This window comes from Phoxinus phoxinus, assembly GCF_949152265.1.
Source record: "Phoxinus phoxinus genome assembly, chromosome: 7".
NCBI lineage: Eukaryota > Metazoa > Chordata > Actinopteri > Cypriniformes > Leuciscidae > Phoxinus > Phoxinus phoxinus.
In genome coordinates, this window is record NC_136882.1 from 13870149 (window position 1) to 13896732 (window position 26584).

At 42.5% G+C, this 26584-nt stretch overlaps 1 long non-coding RNA gene across 1 annotated transcript; it reads right to left on the reverse strand.

The window, feature by feature from the left end:
* Positions 1-2001: 2001 nt before the first annotated feature.
* Positions 2002-8439, reverse strand: LOC307001798. Its single transcript, XR_013798327.1, has 2 exons — positions 7630-8439; positions 2002-4269 (listed from the first exon to the last, which is right to left on the reverse strand). It is a non-coding gene; the product is annotated as an uncharacterized lncRNA (long non-coding RNA).
* Between the last annotated feature and the right edge of the window lie 18145 nt (positions 8440-26584).

Below are 26584 nucleotides of genomic sequence, written 5' to 3' on the forward strand. Positions count from 1 at the left end.
TGTATCTAATTCCTTATAGCATGTATCGCAGGCTTTATGGTGGATTTTGTCATACTACAGGTTTGCATATGCATTCACAGCACTTTCTCTGGGGCTTTTGAATGCTCGTTTCCTGGTGACTTTGAGAGGTCCTGCACCACCAGCTGTGCTGATAGCTGGTGTAAGATGGCCACAGCAAATGTATTCTGTTATGATAATGCAGTTGTTTTAATTTTGTGGTTGCTGAATTAATTAATGTATGTTCACACTGGGTCATTTTCCTCAAGGTTGACAGGGTTAGGAAAATAACAAACACAAATCAAGCCTTTTCAAATAACAACAGCAAAATAAAATAAAAATAAAAAAATAGAAAATACATGACCTGTGGCTCACCTGACAGAAAATTCTATACTGGTTCATATTACATTCTAGTAAACATGTTTGTAGTCCATTGTATGTGTCTGGGAGTGTACTGTATTCTTGCTTATACATTCATTCCTGTTGTCTGTATGTTTGTGTGTAGGGCAAACATGTCAGCTATTCAATTATTTAAGAGTTCACTTCTATACATAATGTATAAGAAGTGGGAAAGGCTAGACAGGTCTGGTGTGCTGTCTATAATGAACGGGCCCGAGGTGTGACACAATTTGTAGCTGTGGAGAGATACAACCACAGTAAGAAATTTAGAGGCAGTAGTTTCCCATTAGTCCTCAGGCTGACAGAATTATCTGCTAACATGCTCCTCCCAGTTTTCATTAGAAAGACAGTTTACCTGAAAATTGAAATTTTTATAATTTACTCACTCTCATGTCATACCAAATTTTACTTTCTTTTATTTTTTCAGAGAAAGTCAGAGGGGGTCACTTTTGTGACACTGTGTCCGAAACTGCCCCCCATACCCTCATTCACTATTGCTCAAATTGATCCACTAATATAGTTCACCTGAAGCAAATGAAAATGAGTAAACGAATTTGGACACTGAAGTGTTCCGGAAGGGCTACCACTTTTGCATAGTTTGTGCTTGCTGTTTAATAATTATTTGAAACTTAGCAACTTGGCTGCTCCAGTAGTAAGACGAAAATATTTATCTTAAACTCTGTCATGGAAACGTCTAGGTTACTAATGCAACCCCCGTTCTCTGAAGGAGGGGACGGAAACGTTACGTCGGACTTACATACTGGGGTCTTGCCATGCACCAATACTATTGCACCAGTATCGAGTGGAGTGAGCTCTCACCCCAAGATGACATGGCTCGCATTGGGAATGGTACACCAAGATGATGGCATCCACCATCCAGTGGGCCAACCTCTGTTTGGAGACTGCCTTTCCCTTTTGCTGACCTCCAAAGCGCAGACAAACAGCTGCTCCGAGCTTCTGAAGCTTTGCGTGTGGTCCACGTAGACACGCTATGTAGATGGCATGTAGATGCGCGAACGGGGCACAGCCACACAAGGGCTGGTTCTGCCTCCTCTGGGAGCAGTGCTTGCAAGTTCACCAGCTGATCCTGAAAGGTCCCCTGTCTCAGGGCCGCTTTGTTGTTTACTTGAGGAAACGTTACATCAGACGTTCATAAAGATCCATCTGGACGGACTGCGTCGCCTTCCTGTGGGTAGCTCGGGGTGGACGGGATGCCTTCGGTCTTCCCGGAGCCGGTTTAGCCAGAAGGGGACGCCCGTGGCGGCTTGGTGTCAGTGTCACGCCGGGGCAAGATGTGCTTTATGCCCTTCGTCTGCTTTTGGATTGCTGAGAACTAGTGGGCAAAGTCAGTGTCGCCGAAGATGCCGGCCTGAGAGATGAGGGCGACGAGAAAGGAACTTGGCTAAACAACCCTAACTATGCTAGAGGAGTTGGAGGTTTGTGGGGGCGGACCCGACAAATAAGCTTCCACTGTAACCCTCAGGTCTCCCAGAGTCCTAACCAGACCCACAGCTCTACCATGAGAAGTGGCGGGGAGCTGGGGAGTGTTGTGGAAAATTACTCAATATTAAAACCTGGATGAAGGAGACAAAGTCGATTCTCAAGAGATTAAACAAAGTATTTTATTTCATGCATGAAATAAGCGTTCAACATACAGACAGTGTCTAAGTATGAGAAGGCCCATGGCATTCTCACGCAGAGAGCATCTGACATGAGAAGGCGAAGGCTAGTCCCTTTCGCCAAGGTTATATACCCTAACACACCCTGTGTAAAAATCCTTTGTTACCTTAAATGGAGATGTCTTAGCTCATTATCTCATGTCCAACCCAAATTCTAACTGGTCTGAGCAACGTCATGTCTGCCCAAAAACCCCCTCTCTCAGCCCCTGCTCTTTTTCACACCTATTGCCTATCTTTAGTTCGATCAAAGCTGCGCACATATTTTTCACACTTGGAGTACAAAAAGTCACTTGCTACTTAGTTCTTCTTAGAACATATTGTTCCTGCAAGCCTATTCCAACTTATGCATGTCTGGTTACATATTTTATTATTGTGCTTTAGCTTATATGATTATATTCCTTTAAATGCTTATGAGTAAATGAAAGTTCAACGTTAATACAAGTTGTACCCATACAAAAGCAAAAGAAACACATCTAAATGTAAAATTTCCATAACAATCCCCCATATGTTCATTCAAAGAACATACACACAATTTTACATTTACTCTTCCATAATCATAGTAATTCACAACAGGTAACTTTTTCCATGGTTACTTAATTTCCTAGTCAAACTCATGTTCGCTCTTGTTCTCATAATCCTCATCATCATCAGCCACTAACACCTTAACTTCGTCCTCTGGTGCTCTACTTATCACTGTTGTGTATTCCCCTGGACTCATTCTCATACTCATCATTGTTACAGTCACTGCCTTAGCCGTGATTCTAGAAATACAATTCATTAAACATGGAATCATCAAAAGAAAAATCAAAATCAAACATCCGATTGGCATAATGGTACTTATTAACAATTTCGTCCACCCCTGCAGGCCCAAGAACCAATTATCTAGTGAAGATGACATTTCATCTGGAGTGGCTACGACCATTTTCATGTGTTCTATTATGTCTGATACTTTTTGAAAGACGTCAGTCAAATTAAAACAAGAGGTTCTTAACATTTTGCATATTTTCAAATAAACCTCCTACATCTAAAAGTCCTGGATAACAGCACCCCATCCATTTCTTAGGAAGGGTGTGCACATACTGTTCAAGCTGTTGTCTCTCCGAGGTCATCGTCGTCACCTGGACATGTGATATTTGTACCATTAGATGTTATACATTTGTTATTATTCATGATTATCGTGGTTTTACAGTGTGCTGTACCAGCCATTATTGCCCCTTGTTGGGTCCCTAATTTACATAAACATACGTCGCCTAATTGCGGTTTCACTGCCCATACCCTGTCAAAGTCTCTAGTACTGTGTTCTGATGGGTTCTGGCATTTGACTTTCTTTGGAGATATTGATTTGATTTCTATAGAATTTTCACATTCAGTAATTTCTACATAGTACATGGAATTAACCCTATTAATTCTCCTAAATTTTCAGTGATTTCTTCTAATTCCAAAAACTCTGGCATCACTCTAATATTCTAATTTAATCACCCTGAAGTGAGACATACCCCGCCTTGGTCAATAGACCCTCTCTGATAGCATCCTGATTACCTCCGTACACATATTGCCCTTGACATGGATCCTTACAAAAATACATGGTCTTACCCCATTTTCCCTTTGTCATTTTCACCTCTATATGCTATCATCTCGTGCTAGGCTTACAGCCACACTAATTAAGAGGATAAGATTTAGTGACCTATTGCCACACATTACAACCTTGTCAGGTGAGAAAATGTTCTTGTTTGGACGATATCAGTCCCGTTTCTCGATGTATTTTTGGTCTCAGGGCAGGTCTAGTTGATATGATCAGACAGGTTATTTCAATGCCCACGCCGTTAAAGTTCCACAAAGTCCTTGATACAGTCCTGACCACTCCTGAAATTGCACAATCGTCTCTTACTATTGATTCGTCTGCTCTCCAGTGACGGTGGTTTTCAAATTGGTAACCTACGGGATGACACGTCTCTGGTTAGTCTGATCTCTGTTTGGCACTCGTTAGCTTTGAGTGGGATTCTTCTTCCGTTGCAGCTACCGCATGAGCTAGATCCTCGACTTTCACCGCATTTTGAGTTGTCAGCAAAACCTGGAATGGTCCCTGTCACCTTTTCGCCTTCCAATGCTTTCGTCTCAGATCCTTTATCAACACGAACTCTCCTCGGAAGCTGTGCAGGGCCGTCTCAGCTGGCTCTGGAACTGCTGCCTGGACCTGTTTTGAGTTATCACAGAACACCTTATCCAGCTCAACACAATATTGCAACATGTCATGCTCACAAATAGTGGTGTCAGGCAATGTTCGAGGATTTCGTGCCTCCCAGTCCATCTGAGGTGGGCGAGCAAACAGAATCTCAAATGGTGAGAGCTGTGCGCGTCCCCTCTTTCTCATTCTCATGTAAGTTAGCTCCTCCCGCTTCCGGATGTACCCAGGAATGCTTCAACTGCTGAAATTGCACTGTTTACAAAATGTGAACCATTGCCACTTAATAATTTTTCAGGATTTGAAATTCCCATGGTGGGATAATTTCTTGTAGGAATAGTTTTGCCATTCCTTTTTTAATCTGCCTTTGTTGTTGGCATGGCTTCTACCCATTCTGAAAACATGTCGACTGCCACTATGCAGTATCTCTTTTTGTCAGATTTTGATAATTCAATATAATCGAGCATTACATTTGAGAATGGTCTCTGCGGCCTGGGATGCCCCCCTGTCTCATTGCCTGACCCCTGCCCACATTGTTAATACCACAAATCAAAACATCTGCTGCAAAAATCTGCTGCCACTGTGGAAAAAAACTTTGGTAAATCAGTTATTTTGCATAATAGTAAACATCTCCATTTGTTTCTGGGGCCCCATTGTCCATTTTTACAGTATATTCACGGCCTGCCTTCTTCCATTTCTCTTTATCATAGGCAGAAGCGTGTTGTTGTTGCATCGCTTCTGTCACCTAGTTCCTCATTCAGCTGTATTGCTATGGTTATCTGAACAGGAAGTCGAGCTGCAGCCTTCTCTGCTGATCTGTTTTCTTTTTCAATGGATACTGCATTTTCTTTTTGGTCTATAGTCGGATTTGGTCTTTATTTTAATCGGCTCACAATCTGCAATCAGACCTACATAATTTTTTTATCAGTAGCCCATAAACATTTTGGAAACTCTCTCCAACCCGTCTGTTATGACAGGGAGTTGTGTTAAACTCAGTCTGTTTAGTTTCACTTCCTCATCCAACACTGTGACTGCTCTCAAACTTCTGTGTTTCATGACATGGCTATTTTTGGTACCTTCATTTTGGCAGATCATTCTTTTTTTTTGATCTATTATGACCCAGTCGGTCAGTTCATGGCACCTGGCCATGAAGGGACCCGCGTCACGCCATTCAGCCTTCACTGGTTTGGCCAGCGATATGAGGCTTGTGCATTTTCCATGTCATAAAACACTGTCTGTTTGTCAGTCAATTTCACATTCAAAACACACCATTGGTCAGTCCAATACACATAGTCAGTCGTCACAATTTCTATGTCAACATTAAATCATTGCTGCGCATATTCATCATCATGATCAGTGCTTACATGAGAAGTGCAATGTAAATCTGAGTCTCTCATAGATTCAGAAGATGGCAACACTCTGTCATGAGCCGCTTTGTGGTCAGACATGTGTCAGAAATTTGCCATTCATATACAAACAGAGAAAAATCCTCTGTGCTTTCAGTTTCATGCGTCATTCTCATGTCAGCTGATAAGCCCTGATCACCACAGTAAACAAAAACACCCTACTTACAAAGTAAATCCCTTCGCATTAAATTCACTGGGCATAACTTAGTAATTAAAAAACAATGCACATTATTATTTTATTTTTCCCCTTCAATTGAACACTCAAGTGTTTTCGAATATTGTTCTATGACCACATGACCAGTTGCACTTCTGGAAGAAGTCGTCTTCCCAGATAGTGGAACTGGTTTTTCAAACTTTGTCGCTTTAATTACCAAATTGGAAGCTCCCGTGTCAAGCAGAAATAGTAAAGATACGTCATTAACAGTCATTTCTATCAAGGGTAAAGAAATATGAGTCTTATAGAAAACCCTAGCAAGCAAGTCTTCATTGCATAGAGCAGAAATCAGAAAATAAAGGTAAATTATACTCATCAGTTGGAGAGACAGGAACCCCGTCGCTCACCCCCTCCTCCTCCCTTCAATCCGCCTGATCCCCGCCTTCGCCGTGTGGGCATTCATCACGCCAATGTCCTTTTCCCCGACCACGTCCTCTCCTCTTCCTCTGCCATTGCCTCTCTGGTTCATTTGGTGATGGTTGGAGTTGTTGTTGCCCATATACACACCTTGCATTGTCACCAGGGCCAACATGAGGTCTTTGTCTTGCTTGGCTGCGTTGATTTTCCGCTGCGCTTTCATGATGTCTTGCGTGTCGTCTCATTTCTACTGTGGAGGCAAATTGCCATCCGACACAGCTCTTTTGAATTGCTTTTGAAATGTCACTGTCCAATCCATCCCAGAACAAAGTCTTTACCTTCATTTTCTGGAGGGCTGCAGAGCGGTGGTGGTTGTTCGTGTGGTGCGTTAGGAACTGCGTGACCCCGTCCTTCTGCGGCTGCTGGAATCTGGTTAGGATTGCGAGGAGGTGGAAGATGAGCCGGATGAGTCCTGTCCTCCTCTCTTATTCTCACAAAACAAAAACAAACAAAAAAACAATGCCATTATAGGGAGAAGAAGAAACCATGTCAGACGTCATTTTTCAAAGATACGTCATTTTTAAGATTGCATAATGCGTTTCTCTATGTGTCTTGTCTTTCCTCTTGACAACGTGAGTAGACCAATTTTGCTTTTGTTTTTGTCAAATGTGACACGCTTAAACCCCCATTGAACCCATATTGCTCTTTTAAATACGGCACATATTCATGATACCAAATTCCTATTGCTTTGTCCATTATTTTGTCCATTATTTTTTATGAACCCTTCGAGAAATCAACCTGTTCTCCATCCTTCTTTTTTGAATTTTCGTTACACATTTTTACTTAGACAATTTTGTTTGTTCAATTTCCCTATATTAATTTATTTTATTAATCCATATTTGCGTATTTTTATTTATTATTTTATTACTTTATATTTACCTATAAATTTTCCTCTTTCCTTCTTCTTAATCAACAGTATTTATATTTGCGTATTTAAATATCTTCCCCCGCGTGGTCACCACGCACTATATTTACTGTGTTAATTCTCCTCTCAGCGTGGCCACCACGACATGCCTAAATTCGTCAATCTAGGACTTTCAAAATTGCCTGTCTCCGTCGATGCAGGTCTTTCCCAAACAAGTGCCTCCTCTAATGTCCGAAACTTCGAACGAGCACCTTGTCTGGTGTTTGAGAAATTTTCTATCAGACCTATTCTCAAAACTCTGGCCCTTTTAGAGAAGAATTAACACATGGCATTTGAGAACTTACTTTTAGGCTTATTCTCAAACCCTGTTTGGAAACGCTTATTCCAAAACTCTGACCCTTTTAGAAAAAATATTCAATACGCAAATAATTTTCTTATCCACCATGTGAATAATTTAAATTTTCTCTCACCGTCTTGTGAGTCTCACTGTCTGTGAGTTCTTTAATTGCGTCCACCTAGGTCGTCGTGAGGAGTTGAACAATTCTCTTTCCTCAAGGTTGAGGATATTGAGCCGTAGAGTGTTCTCTCGGGATGGCCAGTCAACTGTTCCCCTCACGACGATCATCGGTTTTGCAATCGCATCCTCGTCGCCATTTGTTGTGGAAAATTACTCAATATTAAAACCTGGATGAAGGAGACAAAGTCGATTCTCAAGAGATTAAACAAAGTATTTTATTTCATGCATGAAATAAGCGTTCAACATACAGACAGTGTCTAAGTATGAGAAGGCCCATGGCATTCTCACGCAGAGAGCATCTGACATGAGAAGGCGAAGGCTAGTCCCTTTCGCCAAGGTTATATACCCTAACACACCCTGTGTAAAAATCCTTTGTTACCTTAAATGGAGATGTCTTAGCTCATTATCTCATGTCCAACCCAAATTCTAACTGGTCTGAGCAACGTCATGTCTGCCCAAAAACCCCCTCTCTCAGCCCCTGCTCTTTTTCACACCTATTGCCTATCTTTAGTTCGATCAAAGCTGCGCACATATTTTTCACACTTGGAGTACAAAAAGTCACTTGCTACTTAGTTCTTCTTAGAACATATTGTTCCTGCAAGCCTATTCCAACTTATGCATGTCTGGTTACATATTTTATTATTGTGCTTTAGCTTATATGATTATATTCCTTTAAATGCTTATGAGTAAATGAAAGTTCAACGTTAATACAAGTTGTACCCATACAAAAGCAAAAGAAACACATCTAAATGTAAAATTTCCATAACAGGAGCAGCAGAGGGGACACGTGCCTCCGTATTAAAGAAGTAGAGTCGTGACAGCAATGCCAACATGGACAAGCTCTCGAAGTGACAGCATGCACCATCCACGAACGCTCTCTCAGCATGCTGTTTGCCCAGGCATGAGAGACAGCTACATAATCAATCAATAAACAGATAAGATGGAATAACAAATCAGATAACACATCAATCATGAAAACCTATGCAAGACACCCAATAACAAAAGTAAGACTTTAAAAAAGGGGCGTGGCTGGTCCCCTTTAATAGGTTTTTATGATTTACTAAAATCAGTGTCTATCTAACATGGGAGAGGCTGATGTAGGTGTTTGTGTCCGCATGCATTTAGAACGTCTATCTCAGAGGACCGGAGAGTAACCCACAATTTTTCAACAGGATGAATGAATGCTGTACGTTCCCTCCCCTAATCTCAATTCTTCCCCTTGAATCACAGGCAGTGAACATGCCTCATGCTCTGTAAGGAGGGCGCACAATGAACTAGCCAACTGGGGAGTTGAATGCCGACGGAGGGGGGACGAATCAGTAAATGTGCTTACACAACTCAAACACATGCTGGCTCGACACTTTCCAACAACCAACTGTCTCTCAATGTCTCCAGAGGAGCCTTTAGGGTAGAGATGGGATTTTAAAAAATGCCTTTCCATCAAACAATTCACAGCTGACCACCACGTTCGTGTCCAGACCTCAACTGTTTTTCATCTACAATGCCAAGAAACAGAGTTTGGTTGTGCATTTCACCCACATGTGCCCACACAGCATTATTTATAGTTCTGAGTACTTCACGTGAACTGAGTGAACACATGACTGAAACATGCTTACGGCATTCAAATGTGGTGTTATGATGGAGGTTCATTTTAATCCTGTAACTGCAAACTTTCCTTTACATTCATTTGTTTGAGTATGGCTGTGTGGTTTGTAGCTGCAAGGTTAAAAAGCTGGTGTTGGTGCATTCCAGTGTAGGGTCAATAGGTCAAGGTGACAAGCACCTTGTTTTGTCGGTTAGTCATTCAAGAGAATTGTGTACATCTATTGTTGGCTTCAAGACGGAAAGCATAGAACAGGTTGACAGAGCCAGAGCCATCTCAGCACCCAGGGGAGGACAGACATGTCCTATAATGAGCGCTGTTGGTGGCGCTTGTGTTTTTGTTTGTTTGTTTTGTTTTTACTACAGATAGACAGAAGCAGTAACTCAGAGTGTTTATACTTTCATTTAAAGATTTTTGAGGAGATACTGATCCTGTTTTCCACAGAAAATACCATTCTTGGGAATCTGTTGAAGTAGTTTATTTTTGGTAGCACATTCTTGCTCTGGGTTTTATGGGGTACTTTAATTTAAAATAATGGTTTAAAACTGTTTATTTAAAATATCAAGGCAATTTTTGTGAGACATTTTTTATAATTATTCTTATTCTTATACATTCTTATAATACTATTAAATATAATTAATTTAAACGTTTTAATTACATTTAATAATAATAATAAAAATAATGTATATAAAACATTCATTTAAAATAATAATATAATACATTAAAAATATACTTATAAATGTTATTATTGTATAGTAATTATTATTATTATTATTATTATGTTTTTGTGATTCAAAATGCTAAATAAACATACTAAACTTTTTTTTAATAAAAAATTAAAAAATGCAGAATGTTTTCTGCAATGGGTATATTTAGGGTTAGGGGCTAGAAAATGTTATTAGCTCTGTATAAAAAAAACAGTGTTAACCTTATTTTGATGGTCCCTTTAAAGGGGTCATGAACTGGCTTTGTATTTTTATTTTATATTGTTGTCTGAGGTCAACTTATGACGTTCGCTTGGTTTTTACATTCAAAAATATCAAAATGAATAAGTAATAGGCTATTTTCTACCATGGTTTTGAGCCTAGCTCCTGAAACGCTCGGTTTTCTATTGGCGTGCCGCATTGAAGACTTGGAAGTAAACGCCCAGTGCTATGAATGGATAACATAACCAATGCGCAAATCGGTGGGCGGGGCTAAACAGGGAGACGATACGTTGATCTTCTTCTGCGGAGGCGGTGTTTGATACCCTTTGACGTCATCCCTACTTTGAAAAACATGTCATTCGCTGTGCCTGGTGTCAATAAAAGCTTTTACTGGACTAACAAGGAAGTTTTCAGTTCTGAAACTTACAGAATATTCTTATAGTATGATGGCCTCTTATATGTCAAAAGCTCAAGGACAATTTTATTTCTCAGTTCATCACCCCTTTAACAAATTATGTTGACTAAAAGTAACGGATTCTACATGTCTTCTAAATCTCATTAGATGTTAGTCGAGTATTAGTAGACTGGTAGGGTTATGGTTAGAATACGTTGACATGTAGTCGCTAAATTATTTATAGTTAGTAGAATGTCTGTTGGAGGACCATCACAATAAAGATTTAACAGATATTAAACAGATAGCCTACTAATACTTTAATGAGAGTTAGTTGACATGTAGCTGCATACTTGCTTGTAGTCACGAATGTTCACAAGGGACCATCAAAATAAAGTGTTTCCAAAAACCATTACGCCTATGAAATGTCCTCATAATGATAGGAGAACCAACATGTATGTTTTTGTGTGTGCTTTATACCATGTGTTTTGCACCCTCTAACATTCTAATACCATAGTATAATTTAAATATATCCTGTAGTATATTGTAAATACCATGGCAAATTAATATGGTAATGATTTATTTATTATTGTGACCCAAAGTATGTGGACATCCAGTTACCTTTATTAATTCAGCATACTTTTTTTTTTTAATTTTTTATCCAAAGCAACACACAAATGAAAGCACAGCACATACATTTAAATTAAAATCCACTGGCACTGATAGGGAGTTGGCCTTCCTTTTGCTTCCACTCCTCTAGGAAGGTTTTCCAGTCTGTCGTAACATGGAAGCAGGATTTTATTCCATTCAGACACAAGCGCATGAGTGAGCTCATGCAGGCATGATATTGGGCGATGGGGTCTAGCTCGCAGTCACTGTTCCAGTTCATCCAATGTTTGTGTCTGTGCACTAGAGTCATCATATTATAGGACACACAGTAGATTGGGGCAACATCTTTCTGATTGTGTGTGCTTGTTTCTCTGTGTGTGTGTGTCGCCACCATGCTGCTCTGACCTGTGTGGCTCAGGGGTCAGCTTTAGAAAACAGAGTGTTTCATCCATCATACCACAAAGCTGACAGACCAAGTCCAGGCTTATCTAGGAGTCTGTCTCTCATCATCGCACCAAAAAAAAAATCAAAACAAAGAAGTCAAACAACTGCCTATTACATGACTGATCACTAGCCAAATAGGAAGTCATTGTTCTGAACCAATAAATCAGCCCATGAAAGCTCGCATGGCGTGAGGCTCGCTCGTCTCCCTCCAAGACTGACAAATGCGCCTTCAGTGAGAAAACAAGATGGATGAACTAGCAGTAATGACTTTGGACTGGCTGTGAGCATGTGCTCTCCGTTTTGGTGCCTCTTTTTCACACCAGAGTGTGTTAGGGATGTGCAAAGCTGACTGACCTGTCTCACATTTACAAAAAATGTGCTTTCTCTTCCCGGAGAGGTGACTTTGGCTAGCTTCGGATTGTGCATGGTGAACTGAGTGAGTCACATTGACAGAGGTGTTCAAGTTTTCATCTGGATGTTGCTTCGTTTTAGTGTGAATGCCTGGTTGTTTTGGGCGTAACATTTTTACAGTGCAGTGTGTAACAGGGTGGACCTTAACACAGTGAATGTTTTAAGCTAAAATAAAGCCCATTACTAGCTAGGTAAGATGCTAATAGAAGGTTAGGATTTAACATTTAATAGATATATAAAACCTATTATCTGTTTAAAAACAGAGTGGACATGTTATGTTTTACACTATCAGATAAGTGTTCTAAAAACTCTAGCGGCTTAGAGGCAGCAACAGCTCAGGTAGAATGGATCCTGACTCCAAGAGGCGAAGCCACCATGTGCACTCCATAGGCCAGACTTAAAGCATTTGAAACCCAATGAGATATCTCCTGTTTGGAGGCAGTGGAACCTCGGTTATGTACTCCAAAGCAGTGGAAGCGGAATGGCCTAAGCGGTGGATGTAAATATTAAGAGACCTGACTGGACCTGATGTTTCAAACGGTGGAGGAGAGAAGGCCTGAAGAACAACAAGATGAAACGATAAAAAGGTATCTTATAGTTGGCCTTAAGCACATTTTCATGCAAATTCATCTAAAAGCACCAAATTTGGCACAGATGTAGCTCAGGTTATACTGAAATGATTTAGCTAGGGCGCCGGAGCCTGCCCGAAAAGTGTTCCGGCTATAGCTTTTGAACCACATGAATTACAAATACAAACTTGATTCAGCTTAATTGATCATGGGAAACACATAGGAATGTTCATATTTATGACCCGGTGCATCAGGACCCCTTATTCCTCCAATTCCAATATGGCGACTGTCTAAAAAAAACTGTTTTGGCTGTAGTATTGGGCCTTACACCCCATTGTTTGCGCAAATTCATCTACAAGCACCACATTTGGCACAGATGTAGCTGAGGGTATACTGAAATGATTTAGCCAGGGCACCCAAGCCAATGGTCCCTGAGACCTAGGGACCCTAGGGACCCTAGCCCCATTACCCCCCCACCCCCAAAATTCAATATGGCCGCTGTCCGAAAAAGGGTTTTGGCTACACATTTTGTACTATTTTACACACTCTTTTAACACAAGCACTACTGCAGTAGCTTCTACAGCATTTGTGATACTTAGCATTGTGTGTTTTTAGTGTTTCTGCGATACCTGATCCATTATTCAGCTGATCAATAGTTACATTCACAGAAGAAGGGAGAACATTAGCAACATCGAGGAAACCTTTTAGATCCTTTTCTAATGACAAAAATCCTTCCTCTTTGGGTGTTTTCAGTGGTTCGTTAGCTTCTTGTTGGCATAGGCAGCTTAAGTCCCAGTTGATGTTGCTGCTGGTAACAACATTACTACCACAGGTGGAGGACATATTGGTGACACAACTTCTAGCAGTGGTCAATCCCCTCCGTTCCATCGTCATGCACCAATGACATGCAGCAATATTGGCTCCCCAAGACCTGGTAGGACAATTCACTTGATGAGATTGATGTGCAATGCCCATTCAAATTATGCTAATTTACACTTGCCTGTTGCTTACTAACCTATGTAACATTTGAGGTAATCAGAGCTCATCAACCAAAGCATTGTTACTGATAGCTAGGAGGGACATAAAGCAGGATATTTTTAATTTTTTGCAATAGTCATATTAAGAACAAAACACTTGTAGAACAAAAGTACACCTGGTTACTTACACGAGGAAGGAAGTTGGTATGAAAGGAAGTAGTTGGCTAAACACTGTTGTTGGTCATCTTCATCTTTCACCGCTGTTGTCCATCTTTCTCACAAGCATGGAGTAGCACTAAACAGCTGCTCCACCACAGTCCATACAGTCAACTAGTATAATCATACAAATGCTGAATATGCCTTCCTTACATTCTCAATTAGAAAATTGGTGGGAATATTTGGAAAGTATGAATTATCCGGTAGTTGCTTTCTTGTAAATCACAAATCTAAGCATTCCTGTGTTTTTCATAGTAAAAAAATAAATAGACTTTACGAGATATCAACTTTACATTTTTATCTCATCTGGTTCAAAATATGCAGCCGAATCCCTTTTCAGGTGGTGGCCATATTGGATTTGGCAGCCATCTTGGTCTCATGGATCACTGGCTTGGGTGCCCTGGCTAAATCATTTCACTATGCCGTCAGCTGCATCCGTGCCAAATTTGGTGCTTGTAGATAAATTGGCGCAAACAATGGGGTGTAAGGCCCCATACTACAGTCAAAAGGGACAGCGGCCATATTGGAATTGGAGGATTAAGGGGTCCAGATATACTGAGTCAAAAATATAAACATTTCTATGTGTTTCCCATGATTAATTAAGTTGAAAAAGACATCAAGCTTGTATTTGTAGTTCATGTGGTTCCAAAGTTCGGAACCCTTTTCAGCCAGCGGCCATATTGGATTTGGCCGCCATCTTGGCCCCGAGGGTCGCTGGCTCCGGCGCCCTAGCTAAATCATTCCAGTATGACCTGAGCTACATCTGTGCCAAATTTGGCACTTTCAGATAAATTTGCACTAAATTACCTATTTATGTGCTTAAAGGCCCCCAACTATTAGGGACATAATCCGGCCTAGGTTGCAAAATCACCTTTACCAGTCCAGGGGATCAGCAGCCATATCACCATGTAGCCCAAGACTGGTTGCCCTATGAAGCTAAGCAGGGTTGAGCCTGGTAAGTACCTGGATGAGAGACCTCCTGGGAAAACTAGGTTGCTGCTGGAAGAGGTGTTAATGAGGCCAACGGGGTGCTCACCCTGTGGTCAGTGTTGGTCCTAACGCCGGGTATAGTGATGGGGACACTCTACTGTAACAAGCACATGTCCTTCTGGATGAGACGTTAAACCGAGGTCCTGACTCTCTGTGGTCATTAAAAATCCCATGGCACTTCTCATAAAGAGTAAGGGTGTAACCCCGGTGTCCTGGCCAAACTCCATCCATTGGCCCTTGCCAATCATGGCCTCCTAATAATCCCCCTCAATTGAATTGACTCTATCACTATCTCCTCTCCACCTATAGCTGGTGTGTGGTGAGCGCACTAGCACCGTTGTATTGTTGCTGTTGTCACATCATCCAAGTGGATGCTGTACACTGGTGGTGGTTGAGGAGAGGTCCCCTGATATGAGTGTAAAGCGCTTTGGGTGTGCAGTAGTACATATAAAAGCGCTATATAAATGCCTCATTCATTCATTCATTCATTCATTCATTCATTCATTCATTCGTAATCCGGCCTACAGTAGGTTGCAAATTCACCTTTACCAGTCCAGGGGCAAAATCCAGACAGGAGGAGGCGACTGATAAAGCTTGCAGGTCTCCTTCCCTTTTGAGAGAGGTAATAGCAATTAGAAAATCCCCTTTAAGAGTCAGAAGCTTCACTTCAAGTACCACAGAAAGATCCCAAGATGGAAACCAATGTCTGCTTGTCCGCCTCAACCATCTGGCACTGTGGAGAAAACAGGACACCAATACATGTTTACCCACTGACATCCTCTCGATCTAGTTGTGGCAAGTCAACACAGCAGCCACATAAACCTTAAGAGTCACAGGGGTAAGTCCAGCTGACAGACATCCCCAAAGAAACTTCAGTACTAAACCAACTGTGCAGTCAACTTGGTTAAGATGGTCTTGTTGACACCATGACGAAAATAAATGCCATTTAAAGCGAACGGCTTTCTAGTAGAAGGAGTCCAAGAATTGAGAATGGTATTGATTGCTTCTGTAGAATTAGAACGTAGCCTCGACCACATCTATCCATGGCATTCACCCCAGAAGAGTTGGAGGAGGGAGTGAACACCACAGTGAACAGTGTGTTGACTCCTCGGAGGCAAACAAGTCAACTTCAGCCTAGAACTTTAGAAGTCATGTGATTTAGGGCATAAAGATTTTAAAGGGCAAGTAGCACCTATGTAACAGGGTGGACTAAAGTAGGAGGGACTTAAACTAATTAAATGGTTTTACACATAAACATATGTATCACAATAAATTGCTAAAGAGAGATATTATTATTAGTATTATTATAATTATTCTTAGATACTAATCATTATATGTACTGTACTGTAGCCGGGGTACATCTATGCATGGAAAATCAGGTTGCATGAAAGTTGATTAACATTTTTTTGTCAAATATGCAGTATTATTTCATGTGGACATACTGTACAATCCACCAAACTAAAGGAATGACCCTGCTGCTGTTTTTCACTTATAGGTTGTATTTTGCCTAATCAGGCATGTGATAATGAGGCTTTGCGTTGGGTGGGGTGTTATGGTCTCTGCCCGTGTTTGTGTTTGTGTAGCATGAGGCAGATCGGCGTGTTCAGACACGCTGTGTTGCTGATGTCAACAGAAGAGGTGTTTATGGCCTTTTCTGATTACAGTCACACCTCACTGCCAGGCACAAGGTGTTCAGAGTAAACCACCACTGCGGCACTCAGTGGCAAGGTTACTTCACACAAAGTTCTTGGTGTATCTTCAGCTAAACACCTCTCTGGAACCTTGCCAACAAGTGATTTTTAATAAATTATTTATTTTGGATCTCATCAGTAAAATCATCTGGCAGATACATATTTGATGCATCATATAGCATCATAGAACAAACACGATCAGGACAAATCAGGATATTATAATAATTTCTGAAGGATCATGTGACACTGAAGACTGGAATAATGATGCTGAAAATTCAGCTTTGCCATCTAAGAAATTAAATCAGTGCTCAAACTAACTATCGCAATGCTGATTACCCCAAACGTTCAAACTACTTTAACCCCCCAATGTTTAAACCAAAACTACACCCTTGCAACCAAAGGAGACATCCAATCCACCATCTCGCACCAAGATGAGCGAGAAGGAAAAAAAGAGTCTACTTCACCTTTCCACGAGGAGACAGTGAGTAAAGCGGCACATGAGGCTTCCCATTTACACGCATATTTCATCACTGGAATTCCACACAAATCGGCACAATGCCAAATGATTTAGTTTCATTATAACAACGGAAACAACAACTACCTTTTCTATCCTTATCGTAAAACATATCGTCGGAAAAGTCTGAGTCTCAAGATTCCATATTTGACGACTATTTTGTAATAGAAGTGATATTTGGATAGAAATTGATTAATATGTTACAGGAGAATGCATACAAAAATCAATGGAATGTGGATGACACCCAGTGGCTTGGTACAGTACCTTAAAATTTCATGGGAACTTAAATTTTTGTGATATCAACCTCAAATTTGGAACACAACTTGGTTAGACATATGGATTTGATTTTATAGTAATTGTATAGTAAGAATTATTTTGTAAAATATATATTCCATATAAAATATATATTTTTAAGGGCTTTCACTTCAGGAATAATCTGTCCAAGTGTTTTGTTTAAAAACAACTAAAGAACGAGTCTATATTCCAAAACATTCTCAAATTGCAACCATTTAAGATTGGATAGTGCATTTTCACGTCTATTCTCAAAACGGAGGGTGACGGTTAAGGGATACTCTGTCGTTTATGGCCAGACAGATAAGAATAAGACATAATTTGAAAGAGTCTATTTTTATTTGTGTACACACAATAATAACAAAACATTGTGCTTTTGTAAAATAAAGAAAACAAACAGGATGCCACTTTCTGCCGTTTCCTTTCTGTAAAGTTAGTGTAAAACGCGTCACAAAAATGTATTGAAACTCAGTACTTTAAAAATGTATTTAAACTCAGGAGGGTATGCACATGCCGTCACTGTCTGCGGGAATGACTGCGGTTATGCCCACTGAGAGGCAAAAAGACTGAGTTTTCAGCGTACATGCTGCGAAAAACACACAAAATACATCTACAACTAGAAAGAGCTTTGAGATTGACTGCACTAATAGATTTGGCAAGAAATCTGAGGTATAATTTTACAGACTGCCGAAAGCTAGAGAACGAAACTTGGATTTGCCATTATCATTTTGTGACAATATATTAAATTTTGGGGTAAAATCATACCCTTTATATTGGATTGTTATATATTGTTATGTTATGTATTGACAACTCATCAATTATTTACCATCTTATATTCTGCATAATTGTTTTTTAAATAAACACTGACAAAAATTATACAAGTTTTAGGGCTGGGCGATATAGGGATGTGTGAGAGAGAGAGAGAGTGTGTGTGTGTGTGTGTGTGTGTGTGTGTGTGTGTGTGTGTGTGTGTGTGTGTGTGTGTGTGTGTGTGTGTGTGTGTGTGTGTGTGTGTATGTGTGTGTTCAGTCATGTGAAACAGAAAGGACACCCTATTTAATTATGTGGTTTTATGTATCAGGACATAATCTGGTCTAAAATTAGATAAATACAACCTCAGATGAACAACAACACATGACATATTACACCATTTCCAATTTTTTAAATGGAAAAGCCATGGGTGACAAGTACAACCTTAATGCTTCCATAGGAATTAAGAGGGTAAGTAGCAGTCAGGTGCTGCTAATCAAATGTCTTGGATAAATTGATGATCAGCAAGTGTGATCACCTCTATAAAAGCCGAACTTTTGGCAGTTTGCTGGTCTGGAGCATTCAGGTGTGTGTTAACACAATGCCAAGCAGGAAAGACATCAGGAGCAATTATTTTAGATAAACAATTTGAAGTCCATTATTCTACTGCAAGGACGTTTATTCACAAGTGGAAAACATTCAAGACACTTGCCAGTCTTCCCAGGAGTAGACGTCCCAGCAAATTCACCCCATGTCAGATGTGCAATGCTCAGAGAAATCGCAAAACACCCAAGAACTACATCTCAGACTCAACAGGCCTTAGTTAGCATGTTTAAAGTTAAAGTTCATGGCAGTACAATTAGAAAAAGATGCGACATGGCATGTTTGGAAGAGCTGCCAGGAGAAAGCGTTGCCTTCTCTCAAGCTCTTGCATGACATCTGAACTCTTGTTTTGAATTGGTGCATATATCCTCTCTTCATCTTCTGCTCTTTTTCTTGTTGTGGTGGATAGCAAACAGCGTTCCATTACCACGCGCACCCCCTTCTGGATTGGAGTGTGGATCGCCTGTGACTGACTGTTTTCGTTATCTGACTGTATGAACCGTCAGACGAATACATGTACCATTACACCCCTAATATATATGGTACTCACGGCTGTTATCTAAGACTAAACTAAAACCATTTTCGTGAAATACATTTTTTTAAATGATGTTTTATAAACAAAGTTCGGGAGGAGCACATTCAAATAATTGATTCAATTATCACATCATTCCAACCAGCTGTCAACAATCAGTAATCAACATTTCTATCCAATCAGCATGAGTGGAGACCTATATACATACTCATTTGACTCACCAACGTTCCTCGACAGTTTTTCAGCATTTTGGCCGCGTCCCATATAGCCTAAAGTTGTCCGAAACGAGCTCTCCCATCCGATGAAGAATCTTTCGCCCTTCAGGAATCTTAGCCAGAATCCTCCGGCGTTATCTCGCGGGCGTCAGACCAAACAAACGGATCGTCACCACCACGGGCGAAAACATCCGTTTCAATGATTCCTGCTATGATTCCTGCTATCGAGAAATGGACAATAAAGGCCGCCGAGCACCACGCTCGCGTCTCGGGTAATACCGCCCTCTTCATGCGAAGGAGCGGGACTTTCCTCCAGCTTTAAGCCGCCGCAGCAGGCATAAGCGAATCTCTTTGAACGTCATCAATTAAATGAACCAGCAACAGATAAAGGAACAAACGATCATATAAATCAGACTGTACTTTGCTGTTGGATGATCATCCTTAAAAGCTTTTCTTTTATTCAGAAAGGCTTTATGTGCTAATTGTTTTATTCGTTTTAGTTACTGTCGTTTTACTGTGTAGCACTTTTGAGATTCTTTGGAATGAAAAGTGCGTTATAAATAAATGTATTATTATTATTATTATTATCCAGTATCAAATTGATAAGTCAGTGGTGAATATACACAGGTGTAACCCACTCTAGTTCTTTCTTTCGACCCTTCCAGAAAGGACCACACGAAGACGTATGCTGAGCTCAATCATCGCATGTTTACTGAGAACATATAAATGACACCAAACAGACGCGAAATACAGCTCATTCCGGTCACATTCTCCTCAACAGCTTGCATGAAACTCTTTTCACCAGTTTAAACCGCAAGGTTTCCTCTGAGCTTCGGATTTCAATCGCCCAATACCAACCGTTCCCGCAGGATCCCTCTCACACTGCCACAGCAGTGTCATCTCCTCCGCTGCTACAGGAGCTCCATCTCTGGCATTCATCTGGTTAACCTTCTTCACTGTCAGCAGTCCATTCTGCTCCCACAAGAGTCAAGTTTCTCTGGCTAACCTTGCCTTCACCGCCACAGCAGTGATGTCCACTCTCACTCCTGCAGGAGCTTAGTTTCTCTAGCTAATGCTCTCCACTGCCGCAGCAGTGACGTGACCGTCGGCTCCCGCAGGAGCTTAGTTTCTCTAGCTAATGCTCTCCACTGCCGCAGCAGTGACGTGACCGTCGGCTCCCGCAGGAGCTCAGTTTCTGTCTAAACTTGCCTTCACTGCACAGCAGTATTACATGCCCGCTCCGTTGGAGTTAAGTTTCTTTGTAAGTTCTCCAAAGCCACAGTAATGTCACCTCAGCTCCGTTCTCTGGAAAATTGTCTCCACTGTGCAGTAGAGCAGTGATGTCTCCTCATCCAGTACCTTACTATTCAGAATTCATATCCCCTTGACTCACTCGTTAAAACCCCCACTCGACGCATCGCTCGACACCATCCTCCAAGCAGTTTTTCCCCCAGAACCATCCAATCCTGACTGCATGAAGATGTTTCAAAGGATCCCACTTTGCATATAACTTGCAGTTCCCCGATATTTCTCTCCTTTCAGTCACCTCATTCACCTCCCATATCAACAGCGGTAAGGGCCTCCAAGCAGGGTCCATCAAAGGCTACTTTAGTGGTTTCCAATTTTTCCATAAGTTCATTCATGGCGCAAATCCCCCCCGTCCGTTGATGACTCCCTTGTTGCCCAGGATCCATTGCAGCTTCCCAACGCCGCAACGAGCTCCCATGCTCAACAGGACAGCACAACCGAACCACCAGCAAAGTCACGAGGCCGCAGGCCTAGCCGAGCCGCTTCCCGTACCCCGAGGCGCCGTGGCTTGCCCTCACCCCCACCATCAAGGTTGCCACCACCATCTCCAGCATCCTCCAACACTTCAGCACAACCCACCATTCCTGCGATTGAAAAAATTGACAGTTTTGGGGTTGAGACAAGCGCTAATCAGCGCCGACGTTCATTTTTCCAGGAGAATGAATAAACCACAACTATACAACCTGTACGTTTCTCTCCAGTCAGCTTTTCCGTCTCCAAAATCCACTCCACCTGCAAATCCGCAAAGGCGAGTAATTACAGAGCCCTCGAACTCACGTTCCCAGGAAACTCCAACTTCCTTTTTCGCAGGGCCCAGTTTCCCAAGCGTCAGGCCACAGGAGGCCTTCAGCTAGCCCAAGCCGCGCCCCAGTTTCCGCCACTGCCGGCAGGCCCCAGCATCCTTCCGCTCCGCTGAGCTACAGACCGCAGCTTTCGCCAGCACCACGCCTCACGTCCCAATGCCATTTCTAAACGAACAGGCCCCCCTTTAGCGTGAGTATGCCTCCACCAATGGCGCAGGCCCAGCTACCATATTATTTTCCTGTCACTTTCCAACCCCTTCCCCTGTCCGTGGCCAGCTCCACCTCCAGACTCTAGCGCGAGGCTGCCTCAGCTAGAGGAGCAGGCCCAGACTCACTTTCTGCCTACCCAGCTCCCTTCCTTTCCCACTTTTTCTGTTCCTCCAAGCTCCAGGGGCCGACCTAAGCGTGAGGTTGCCTCCACAAACGGCCTCGGCCCCGGGGGGTTTTTTCCTCCTATTTTTTCCCAAAATCGTCCTCCTTTCACACTATTTTCCGCAACGCCGATGCCCATCCCACCGAACGCTACAGCTATGGAACCGCCCCCCGTTGCCAGTAACATCAGAGCCCAGATCCTCACAGACATTCAGGCCACTGGCACCAGATGCGGACCCATTCTCAACTCCAGTACCTCACTATTCAGAGTTGATATTCCCATAAACCACCCATTGAAACCACTTCTTGACGCCTCCCTTAATTCCATCTCCACCCTCCGCAGAGGTAACCACTCCACCAATAATGCCCGCACACTGGACGCAATGTGCATATTGGCTTTTTCGGTCTATCCTTCAGATCTATCAGTGCTAGACAACGAAACCATCTCCTACTTCATCAAGAAAGTAAACAGATCAAATCAGGAAAGGCCATTTCATATATATTTTCTATCACCAATCCAACCATACCAAACTCTCTCAGCCTATTTACTTTTCAGAATTCACGGACTAAATCCCCTTCCGACCCACTTTTCGCAGACGACTCCAACCGCTCCGTCACACGGTTCTGGTTCCAAAAACACCTCAAATCTGTTTTGCTCCTTTCAGGCATCCCAGCAGAACACTTTTCCAGCCATTCATTCTGCATAGGCGCAGCAACCACAGCTGCTCAAAAAGGCCTCTCCCAGCAGCAGATCCAATCTCTTGGCCGCTGGTCATCGGAAGCCTTCAAGAGTTACATCCGCTCAAACTGCTTCCATATCAAAGAAGCCCATCAAACCCTCATCAGTTAACTACTTTGCCAACTCCCCTCCCACCCAACCCTACAGACCATCAATCCCGCAGGAGCCTCGCTCCCCATTCTACCTCGCTTCTCTGCCATAGCAACACTTTCTGTTCCAGCCGGAGCTCAGATCTCCGTCCCACCCACCTTTCAGATCACAGTTCGAAAGCAAGTTATCATCATCAACACCACAGCAGCACCACCTCTTCCTCTAACAAGATACCTCTCTCGACGCAACTGGCTCTCCAGTCAGTTAGGAGCAAGTCAACCAAGTTCTTCTACTACAGCTACTCTACTCCACTCCCGCAGAGGTTTCGCCACTCCGTCCAAACTTGTTTCCACTTCCGCAGCAGCGTCATCTACTACGCTCCCACAGGAGCTCCATTACTCCGTCCAAACTCATCCACTGCCGCAGCAGTGTCATCTACTCCGCTCCCGCAGGAGCCCCGTTACTCCGTCCAAACTCATCCACTGCCGCAGCAGTGTCATCTCCTCCGCTCCCGCAGGAGCTACGTTACTCCGTTCAAACTCATCCACTGCCGCAGCAGTGTCATCTACTCCGCTCCCGCAGGAGCTCCGTTTTCTCTGTCCAAACTCATCCACTGCCGCAGCAGTGTCATTTACTACGCTCCCGCAGGAGCTCCGTTTTCCCTGTCCAAACTCATCCACTGCCGCAGCAGTGTCATTTACTATGCTCCCGCAGGAGCTCCGTTTTCTCTGTCCAAACTCATCCACGGCCGCAGCAGTGTCATTTACTCCGCTCCCGCAGGAGCTGCGTTACTCCGTTCAAACTCATCCACTGCCGCAGCAGTGTCATCTCCTCCGCTCCCGCAGGAGCTACGTTACTCCGTTCAAACTCATCCACTGCCGCAGCAGTGTCATCTACTCCGCTCCCGCAGGAGCTCAGTTCTATGTCCAAATTGTTTGGATATTTTAAAGCAAATTGAAAGCAAGTTTGGTCCACTGCCGCAGCAGTGTCATCTACTCCGCTCCCGCAGGAGCTCCGTTACTCCGTCCAAACTTGCCCACTACCGCAGCAGTGTCATCTACTCCGCTCCCGCAGGAGCTCAATTCTATGTCCAAATTGTTTGGATATTTAAAAGCAAATTGAAAGCAAGTTTGGTCCACTGCCGCAGCAGTGTCATCTACGCCGCTCCCGCAGGAGCTCCGTTACTCCGTCCAAACTTGCCCACTGCCGCAGCAGTGTCATCTACTCCGCTCCCGCAGGAGCTCAGTTCTATGTCCAAATTGTTTGGATATTTAAAAGCAAATTGAAAGCAAGTTTGGTCCACTGCCGCAGCAGTGTCATCTACTCCGCTCCCGCAGGAGCTCTGTTACTCCGTCCAAACTTGCCCACTGCCGCAGCAGTGTCATCTACTCCGCTCCCGCAGGAGCTCAGTTCTATGTCCAAATTGTTTGGATATTTAAAGCAAATTGAAAGCAAGTTTGGTCCACTGCCGCAGCAGTGTCATCTACGCCGCTCCCGCAGGAGCTCCGTTACTCCATCCAAACTTGCCCACTGCCGCAGCAGTGTCATCTACTCCGCTCCCGCAGGAGCTCAGTTCTATGTCCAAATTGTTTGGATATTTAAAGCAAATTGAAAGCAAGTTTGGTCCACTGCCGCAGCAGTGTCATCTACGCCGCTCCCGCAGGAGCTCCGTTACTCCGTCCAAACTTGCCCACTGCCGCAGCAGTGTCAGCTACTCCGCTCCCGCAGGAGCTCAGTTCTACGTCCAAATTGTTTGGATATTTAAAAGCAAATTGAAAGCAAGTTTGGTCCACTGCCGCAGCAGTGTCATCTACTCCGCTCCCGCAGGAGCTCAGTTCTATGTCCAAATTGTTTGGATATTTAAAAGGACACCACATATCACCATCCCCAGTCTACCACCTCAGAGGCCCACCCATCTGACGTCATGACAATCAACTCCCATCCGATGTCACAAGGAGGCTTCCAGCGACTTACCCCTTCCCATTTCCGATACCTCAAGCTGCACCCTGCAAGTTTTTGGGGGGTCATCAACATCAGGGCGGCTGTCCTGCATTTATTTTTGCAGCTTTTGGGGGGAGTACTCTGGGTTCGGGCCGAATACCGAGCCCGGAGCCCTCTCCTCGGACAGCACGCCAAATACGCATACTATTTATTCTATCTGACTTATTTGTGAGTGTGAACTCGTGAAATGATGTTTTATAAACAAAGTTCGGGAGGAGCACATTCAAATAATTGATTCAATTATCACATCATTCCAACCAGCTGTCAACAATCAGTAATCAACATTTCTATCCAATCAGCATGAGTGGAGACCTATATACATACTCATTTGACTCACCAACGTTCCTCGACAGTTTTTCAGCATCCCTCCACCACCCCGTCTCCTCACACTCGCGTGGTTACTTCCTAAACCAGCAATACGGGGGGAGTACTCTGGGTTCGGGCCGAATACCGAGCCCGGAGCCCTCTCCTCGGACAGCACGCCAAATACGCATACTATTTATTCTATCTGACTTATTTGTGAGTGTGAACTCGTGAAAGGGGTGAATTGAGAAATCAACTTTTCCTTGAGCTTTTAATATATAAAAGGTCATCGTGATATAAGAATATCCTGTAAATTTCTGAGCTTCTGAAAACTTCCTTGTTAGTCAAATAAAAGCTTTTATTGACAGCAGGCTCATAAAAAACAAGGGGTCTGCGAATTGGCCTGCATGTGACGTCAGAGAGCAACGAAACGCTGCCTCAACAGAAGAAGACCAACGCCTAATTTTGTAGCCCCGCCCACCGATTCACACATGACATGTAATAGGTGAATAACATAGGCCTTACGTGGCGCTAAACCTGATCGAGGTACCAAACAATAAAAATGCCGCTGAGGATTATAAAATATTGTGAAGTGCCTGGTTGTGGAAGAACACATCGCTGCATAAGCTTCCTTCAGATTCCAATTTAAGGAATGAAAAAACATTATTTTTAAAGTGAAATTCCAGCTCCCGTTGGTGAGACATTGTGCGTTTGTTCGCTTCATTTCACCGCGGATTCTTTTGTAAACAAGACACAGGCCAAGGCTGGATTTGCAGACAGAATAAGATAAAAAAAACGATGCTGTGCCTTCTATATTGTATCCGACAGGAATGGTGCAACACATAATTATGTGAGTAAAAAAATGGTTTATATGTGTATTCTGCTACAGATCGTTTGATATCTACTGATTATGTGTACGTGTCTAACCCGTCCCAGAAGGGTCCAACTATGAAGTACATTGCTTGTCATAATTAACGATAACTTATACGCTGTCACAGACTGGAGTATCCTTTGTATTTAAGGTGTTGTTGGTTCATTGTCCTGCGATTCGTGATCAGACACTGAGTCGAACATGTATGGGTGAATCATTCCGGTTGCCATTTTTCCACATTGGAAATTGTCAAAACAATTCCCCACGTGAACCGACGGGGGAGTCGAAACTCATTATAATATGCAAAACTGTTATCCAATCATATCAGTGGGTGTTTACTTCCAAGCCTTCAATGTGACATGCCCATAAAATCAGAGCGTTTTAGGAGCCAGGCGCAAAACCAGGGTAGAAAATAGCCTATCACTTATTCATTCTGAAATTTTAGGTAAAAAAAAAAAGAGCCAGTTCATGACCCCTTTAACTGAAATCAAATAAAATATAAAAAAGTATTTTATTTAAATTATTTTATATAAAAAATAATTAAGAACTATATAGACATTTAAAAAAAGTCTAAAACCTCATTGAACATCTTTAAACCTTGAAAAAGAGAGAGATTCTAAAATCCTCATTTTGCTTCACTCAAATTTTAATGTAAATAGTATAATTTAAAAAAAAAAAAAAAGAGAGAG